Source organism: Arachis ipaensis, chromosome B07 (genome assembly GCF_000816755.2).
Source record: "Arachis ipaensis cultivar K30076 chromosome B07, Araip1.1, whole genome shotgun sequence".
NCBI classification, from domain to species: Eukaryota; Viridiplantae; Streptophyta; class Magnoliopsida; order Fabales; family Fabaceae; genus Arachis; species Arachis ipaensis.
The window spans coordinates 23,612,376-23,620,991 of record NC_029791.2 but is presented as its reverse complement, the minus strand read 5'-3'; the positions used below and the strand labels follow the sequence as shown (position 1 = coordinate 23,620,991).

Sequence of the window (8,616 nt, the reverse complement as noted above, 5' to 3'; positions counted from 1 at the left end):
AGATCTGTTCACAAGTTGCAACCTACTTAGTTCAAAGGGATTGGCGTTGGTGACAGGATAGCAATCCAACATTTAACCCAATTACAAATTTTTCTTTCAATCCTTCTAACTCAAGAGTTCCTTTTAATCAACTCCCCATCAAGTAAGGAAACTACTCACGCATTGTAAATAAAGAATCCATAGCACATGAAAGGGAATTAAAAGAAGACATGATTGTTGGAATTGAAATTGAATTAAAAAGAAATAATCCTTGCATTAAATAATCATAGAAGTATCTGAATGACAAAATTGGACAAAGCAAAGAACATGGAAGAATGAAACCAAGTTAAGAAAACAAACTAGAATGACGAAGTCTTGATGAGGAAATAACTCTTCTCAATGTTCCAATGCTAAGACCAATTGAAAATTAAAATTCTAAAACCTAGAGAGAAAAACCTAAGAGAGTAAAAACTAGATCTCCAACTGTCTCTGAATGAATGTGTTATTTGTTTCTGCATGTTCTCTGACTCTAGTCTGCTGTTCTGGGCCAAAAACTGGGCCGAAATAGGGTCCAAAATCGCCCCCAACGAATTCTGCAGATTATGCAGATCGCACATGTCACGCGATCGCATCATCCATGCGGACGCGTCATTCGCGTTTTTCCTCGCCACGCGTTCGCGTCGTCCACACTACCGCGTCGCTTGGGCTTTCCAATCCGCGCGGCCGCGTGAGCCATGCGGCCGCGTCGCTGCGATTTGCTCTCCTTCGCGCGGTCGCGTGAGCCATGCGACCGCGTCACTTGTAACTATATGATTCTTGTCCACTTGATCAAAAGTAAATAAGCTCTTCAAAATAATTACAAATCAAATTCCACTAATTTTATCATTACACAATAAAATGGATAAAAGTGCAAGAAGATAGCTCATGAAAGCAGGGAACTTGAAAATTCAAGTATTGAACCCTCACTGATAATGTATGTACGCTCTAATCTCTAGTGTATAGGGTGGTCACTCTATCCTTCTCTAATCATGCTTTCTAACTTTTGTTCTTCTCCTAACCAATCAACAATAGTTAATACACCAATGCAAACATCATGAGGTCTTTTCAAGGTTGTAATGGGGCTAAGGTATAGGTAAGGGTGTATATTTGGTTAAGTGAGCTAATAAATTGAATCTTTAATTAACCCAAGCTCTAACATAACTTGTATACACTTAATGTCATCCTTAAGGTTCATACCTAGCTACCCAGAATTCCCTTTTTCAATCCATACTCATGTATCAACTTATATTTTGATTCCATCATATGTGCATTGATCTTCGAATTCTGAATTCAACATTGGGGTAATTTTGTCCCCTTATTTATTTTTTTTTAAAAAAGAAATATGTCTTATCAATGCACATAGATTTTTCATTCTTATATTTTTACATAAGTAGGTATCCAAATTCCCCTTAAATTTTTATGACACATTCCCTTAACAACTTTTGTTCCCACAATTTCCCATACTTAACTAGCACACACAATTCTATCTTAAGCTAACCAAAGATTCAATTTGGGATATACAATTGTTTTTCGGCTTAAGGTTAGTAATGTGGTAAAATATCGAACAAATGGGAATTAAAGGCTCAAAGTGGTTAACAAAGGTAATTTAAAAGGGTAAGCTTAATTTGGATAAGTTAGTTTAAATAAATAATGGCCTCAATCATGTGCAAGCATGTAAATATAATAAATATTGGAAATATAAGATAAAGCAAAATATAGATTACAATCATAGAGAAGTAAACACACAAGAATGAAATAATTATGGTTAAGTAATGTAACCATTCATAAAGGCTCAAATCTTTCACAGGTTGTGTGTTCTTTAACTTAAATATCATGTTCCAAATACAACTCAAGCAAATTTATCATAAGAATTTTTGAAAAATTAGTGAAATTTTGTTCCAAAGATAGATTTTTTTTTTAAAAGAAACTTATTGTCTTTTCAATCAAGTAGAACATGCATGCAACTATCCTAACCTATGCAATTTATTCTATTCTATAAAGGAAAGAAAATCTAACTAAAATATCCTAATTATTGGTGCTAGAGAAGATAATTTACCTCCGGAAGTCAGGTACTGACCGACCTCCCCACACTTAAGGCTTTGCACTGTCCTCGGTGCCATCTGTCAGGAACAGGGGTGGGCTGGTAGCAGTATCTCCACAGTCGGGGACGTCATGGCTCCCTGTGCTGGTAAAGGAAGTGGAGTCCGGGGTGTCTGAGTCTCTGAAGTGTCCCTTGAGTATCTCCTTGAGGTGTTTGAATCGGCGCTCGTTACGGCGCTCTCTCATCTTTGCTTTATGTTCTTGCCGATCCAACCGTTCGATTATCTGCTGGAGCAATTTATCAGTTGTAGATGCTTGTGGTGTTGAAGAAGGATTATCTTCAACTGGAGCAGTAGGAAGGCTTGTAGTGGCTGCTAAGAGTCTGAGGTATTTCCCGTTAGGGACATACTGATCATCCTGTGGAAGCATGGCTTTGGTGTCCCCAGCTCTGTAGGAGACTCTGGCTGCTGAGACAAGATCTGAGACCAAGGCGGGGAAAGGTAAGTTGCCCGCAATTTGTACATTTTCCATAGCATTCCGAATATGTCTTGAGAGATTCAGAGGTTGGTCTGTAAGGATGCACCATAGTAGAACAGCCATGTCCGCAGTGAAGGAGGACTCATGAGTGCTTGGAAAGACGTAATGGGACATGATCTGTGCCCATACGTGAGCCTCCAAGGTAAGTGCTGAAGCCAAGATTCCCTTAGGGCGGGTACGGTGGTATCCATAGATCCAACGGCTGCCAGGTAATGCGATGACTCCGAGAACGGAGTCCCAGTCGAATTGGTATCTCTGGCGCTGAAGGGCGGCTTCTTGAAAAGCGTCCATTCCTGGTGGAATAGGGGGAAGATTCAGAGCTTGCTGAATGGCCTCTTCTGTGATGGGGACTTGCTTCTGCCGGACATAAACAGTTTGCAGGGTCGGCATGTAGAAGTTGGAGTAGAACTCAACTACCCAAGAAAGATTGACCTGCTTTGGCTGTTTCCGTAGGAAACCCCATTGTCTTCGCTCAATTTGCGGCTCAACAAAGGTAGCAATATTGGATGGGAGGATAAGAAGGTATTCATTGTTATAGTTCCTTTCTGCTAGGATAGGGAACATCTGCTCACAGTAGCGATTGGAAAATCGCGCAGCGTCCTTTGCTGGAAAGGCTTTCTCCTTTTCGTCAACCTTTATTATCCTCTTAATTCTTTTTGTTGAGGGCTTGACTGCGGTGGAAGAAGGCTCTGCCACTAATGCTCTTTTAGTTCCTCTTCTTGCTGGTGGTTTGGAAGTTGCTTTCTCCTTTCCTTTCTTGGTGGCCATCCTGAAAGAAGGGAAGAGAAAGTAAATTAAATTCAAAGAGATATACAGCAAGGAAGGAAAACGGAAAAGGGGGTGATAGATGCACATTAAGATATGCTGACATTATCACATGCTCGCGAGTACGTGTGAGAAGCCAACTATGGAAAATAGCTAGTGCATATAAAGACAAATGAATGCAAGGTGTTTATTGGCATGCTGGCAAAGGGCATGAGTAGCATAGACCAAGCAATACTTTGTAACAAACCATCACGTTTGTATTGACAATTAAATTCAATTAATATAATAATAAGGAGAATTTGTGAAAAGCAAGCATTGAATAGTAGAGTAAAGTAATGTAGAAAAGTGCATAGGGCTATATAGGCTTTTTCACAAACACATGGCATGCATGGTAAATAAGATATAAAAAGTATGAAATTGAACATGCAAGCAATCCCTTAAATAGGAGAAAAATAATTGTCAAACAATTTGCAATAATCCACAAGCATATAATGAGGGATGATGACTCAAAAGGTTTCTAACACCATGGAAAGAAAAGAAAAGCTGAAGAAGAAAAATAAAAAAAATTGAAAAGAAAAAGAAAAGAAAAAAGAAAATAATAATATATATACATAATATAATAAGAATGATAGAAAAGAGAAGAAGGAAGAAGAAGGTAAAACCTTGTTAATGGTGGTGAGAGAGATAGAGAGTGAAAGGTGAGATAGAAAGGGGAAGGGGGAAGGAAGAAAGAAGGAGGGAAAAGGAAAATTAGGATTTGGAAGAGAGAAAGATAAGATAAGTTGGCAATTTAGGTTGAGCTGTGCGGCGCATGCGACGCGGCCGCGTGGAGCACGCGTTCGCGTGGTGGCGCGTCAGGTAAGGGGACGCGATCGCGTTGGTCACGCGGTCGCGTGACCCGTGTTACGCTGCTGGCGCGAGTGCAGCCTCGCTCCAGCACAACTTTCTGTTCGATTTATTTTAATTGCCAAAATTGGGTGACGCGATCGCGTGGGTCACGCGATCGCACGAGTGTGCGTTATAAAATGGGTGACGCGGTCGCATCGGCGATGCGATCACGTGACAAAGATTGTGCTTCCATCACCAATCCAGCATCACTCTCGCACAGAATGTTACTGTGCACCCTTTTACGTTGAAAATTCAGAGCACGCGGCCGCGTGGGGCACGCGGTCGCGTGGGAGGTCATGATTCCCATGCGACGCGAACGCGTCAGGGACGCGATCGTGTGGGTCGATTTGTGCCATTGGCACGCCTCCAGCCACGCTCCAGCCGAACTCTCTGTTCATTTATTTGTTTTCTCCACCCCCTCTGCGACGCGGACGCGTCGCTGATGCGATCGCGTCGCATGGCGAAAATTTTTTTTTAAAAAAATAAATATAAAGACATGTAAATGAAAGAGCACGAAAGCACTAATAAAGAGAAGAGTTATTAAAGAAGAAAAACTAAAAGTGAAGAAAAGAACGATCATACCGCGGTGGGTTGTCTCCCACCAAGCACTTTGCTTTAACGTCCATAAGTTGGACGCTCCACTAGCTCAATCTGCTGCTATGTGGGGATCTTCCAAGCGGAAGATCTCAAGCTCCTTATTTTTCTGCACCTTCTCACCATGGTACAGCTTCAGGCATTGTCCATTAACCTTAATAAGTTCAGAGCTTGAAGGATGGCTTAGGTGATAGACTCCGTACGGTTCAGCCTTCTCTACTCTGTATGGACCTTCCCATTTTGATCTCAACTTACCGGGCATGAGCCTTAGTCGAGATTTGTAAAGGAGGACAAAATCTCCAGGTTGAAACTCTTTCTTCTTGATTTTTTGATCATGCACAGCTTTCATCTTTTTCTTGTAAATTCTGGAGTTCTCATAAGCTTCTAGGCGAAGGTTCTCCAGTTCCTGCAGTTGCAACTTCCTTTCAGCTCCGGCGTTCTCAATTCCCATGTTGCACTCCTTAACTGCCCAGAAGGCTCTGTGTTCTATTTCAACTGGGAGATGACAAGCTTTTCCATAAACCAAGCGGAAGGGACTCATCCCAATGGATGTCTTGTATGCTGTTCTGTATGCCCACAGTGCATCTTGTATCCTGGTGCTCCAGTCTTTTCTATGAGGCTTTACTATCTTTTGCAAGATACGCTTAATTTCTCTGTTTGACACCTCGGCTTGCCCATTAGTTTGGGGATGGTAAGCTGTTGCAACTTTATGGATTATCCCATGCTTCTTCATCAATCCTGTTAGTCTCCTGTTAAAAAAATGGGTGCCTTGATCGCTCACGATCGCTCGTGGTGATCCAAAGCGACATATAATATGGTTTCTCACAAAGGAAACAACAGTGTTAGCATCATCAGTGCGGGTAGGAATTGCTTCCACCCATTTGGAAACATAATCCACAGCTAACAATATATAAAAATATCCATTAGAATTTGGAAATGGACCCATGAAGTCAATGCCCCAAACATCGAAAATTTCACAGAAAAGCATATATTGTTGAGGCATCTCATCCCTCCTGGATATATTACCAAATTTTTGGCATGGGGGCAAGATTTACAAAACTCAGCAGCGTCTTTAAAAAGAGTAGGCCACCAGAATCCGCAGTCTAAGATCTTTCTAGCTGTTCTTTGAGGGCCAAAATGTCCTCCACTCTCAGATGAGTGACAGGCCTCCAAAATGGACTGGAATTCTGATTGAGGCACACAACATCTAATGATCTGATCAGCGCCACACCTCCATAAATATGGGTCATCCCATATATAATATTTAGACTCGCTTTTCAGCTTGTCTCTTTGATGTTTAGCAAAATGTGGAGGAAATGTGCGGCTAACTAAATAATTAGCGACAGGTGCATACCAAGGGACTACCTCGGATACTGCTTGCAGGTTGTCAAAAGGAAAATTGTCATCTATAGGAGTAGAATCATCCTTAATATGTTCAAGGCGACTCAAGTGGTCTGCTACTAAATTCTGATTACCACTCCTATCCTTTATTTCTAAATCAAATTCTTGTAACAGCAGTATCCAACGTATAAGTCTTGGTTTGGATTCCTTTTTAGCTAATAGATACTTTAGAGCTGCATGGTCCGAATACACTACTACTCTAGTACCAAGTAAATAAGCTCGGAATTTATCCAGAGCAAAAATAATAGCAAGAAGCTCTTTCTCAGTAGTAGTATAATTGGACTGGGCAGTGTCTAAAGTCTTAGATGCATAGGCAATAACAAAAGGATCCTTACATTCACGCTGAGCCAGCGCTGCTCCTACTGCATGGTTGGAAGCATCGCACATGATTTCAAACGGCTGGCTCCAGTCTGGTCCTCTCACAATTGGGGCTTGAGTTAGAGCAGTCTTCAGCTTATCAAACGCTTGTTTGCAATCCTCACTGAACTCGAATTCAATATCCTTCTGCAGTAATCTGGATAAGGGAAGTGCCACCTTACTAAAGTCCTTAATAAATCTCCTGTAGAAACTTGCATGGCCAAGGAACGAACAGACTTCCCTCACAGAAGAGGGGTAAGGTAAACTAGAAATAACATTCACATTTGCTGGGTCTACAGAAATGCCATTATTAGATACCACATGTCCTAATACAATCCCTTGTTTTACCATAAAGTGGCATATTTCGAAATTCAATACAAGGTTTGTATTAACACATCTATCTAATACTCTAGATAATCCATCTAAGCAAAGGCTAAAAGAATCACCATAAATGCTAAAATCGTCCATAAAAACTTCCATACAGTCCTCAATAAGATCAGAGAAAAGACTCATCATGCACCGTACTGGGCTCACCCATTCGCTGTCTCAGATGGGATATATGATACCTGCTTCCAATAGTCTGGTCACTTCCTTTTTGACAACTTCCAAGATGGTGGGATTCAATCTTCTTTGGGGTTGATGGACAGGTCTTGCTCCCTCTTCTAAAAATATTCTGTGCTCACATACTTGAGGGTTGATTCCCACTATGTCTGCCAAACTCCACCCAATGGCCTTCTTATGCTTCCTCAGTATGTCAAGTAACTGCTCTTCTTGTTGAGAAGTCAGTTCCCTTGCAATAATAACCGGAAGCTTCTGCTCATCCTCAAGATAAGCATATTTGAGATGTGGAGGGAGAGGCTTCAATTCTAACTTTTTATCATGGGCAGGCTCTGGATTATCTAGGGCTTGTGAAAATGGCGAAGTGCCCTCACTGTCAGTTAAGAGGGTCCCCACACTGGGACCTTGTCCAGTGTGCCTCTCTTCAAACTCTTCCTTTTGGACTTCAGCCACACTTTCGTCTATGACATCACACTGGAAGATGGAACGATCTTCTGGGGGGTTGTCAATGACTCCATTCAGATTGAAGATTACTATGCGGCCATCTATTTCAAAGGAGTATGTTCCTGAAAAAACATCCAATTTGAATTTTGATGTCTTCAGGAATGGTCTTCCAAGTAGGATTGATGATGGCTTATCTGAATCATTGTGGGGCATCTCCAAGATATAAAAATCAGTGGGAAATGTGAGCCCTTTAATGTTCACCAAAACATCTTCAGCAACTCCAGCACTGTAATAATGCTTTTATCTGCTAACACAAAACGAGCTGCCGACCTTTTTAAGGGAGGGAGCCTCAAAACATCATATATAGACAAAGGCATTATACTGACGCATGCTCCTAAATCACACATGCAATCATAAATTACTACACCACCAATAGTACAACTAACTATGCAAGGACCTGGATCACTACATTTTTCAGGTAATCCTCCCATTAAAGCAGATATAGAACTACCTAAAGGAATAGTTTCTAATTCATTAATTTTGTCTTTATGGATACATAAGTCTTTTAGAAACTTTGCATATTTAGGTACCTGCTGAATAACATCAAAAAGGGGAACAGTTACCTCAACCTTTTTGAATATCTCTACCATTTTAGGATCGGGTTCCAGCTGCTTCCTGGGCTTCCTTGCAAGTTGTGGAAATGGAATAGAAGTAGTGTTGTCTGTGGTGTCTGCGCCTTTTGGTGCTTCCTCCTGTGGTTGAGCTATTTCTTCTTCAGCTATGTCCTGTATATCCTCTTCCTCTTCAACATCTTCGATTTCTACCACCTCTTCAGCTGAGGCGTATTCTGGTGAGCTTGGTTCCTCCTGAATCCTCTCCTGCAGTGTAGTTCCGGACCTCAGGGTGATAGCATTAATGCCTCCCTTTGGATTGGGTAATGGTTGAGAGGGGATTCCAGTGGTGCTTAAAGGTTGGTTACTGGAATTTTGTGCTGATCCAAGCTGTGTCATAAAA

At 41.3% G+C, this 8,616-nt stretch overlaps 1 long non-coding RNA gene across 1 annotated transcript in view; it reads left to right on the top strand.

Moving 5' to 3' along the window:
- The window catches only part of LOC110264918, an 18,104-nt gene that overhangs the window by 2,761 nt on the left and 6,727 nt on the right, over positions 1 to 8,616 (top strand). The window lies entirely within an intron of this gene.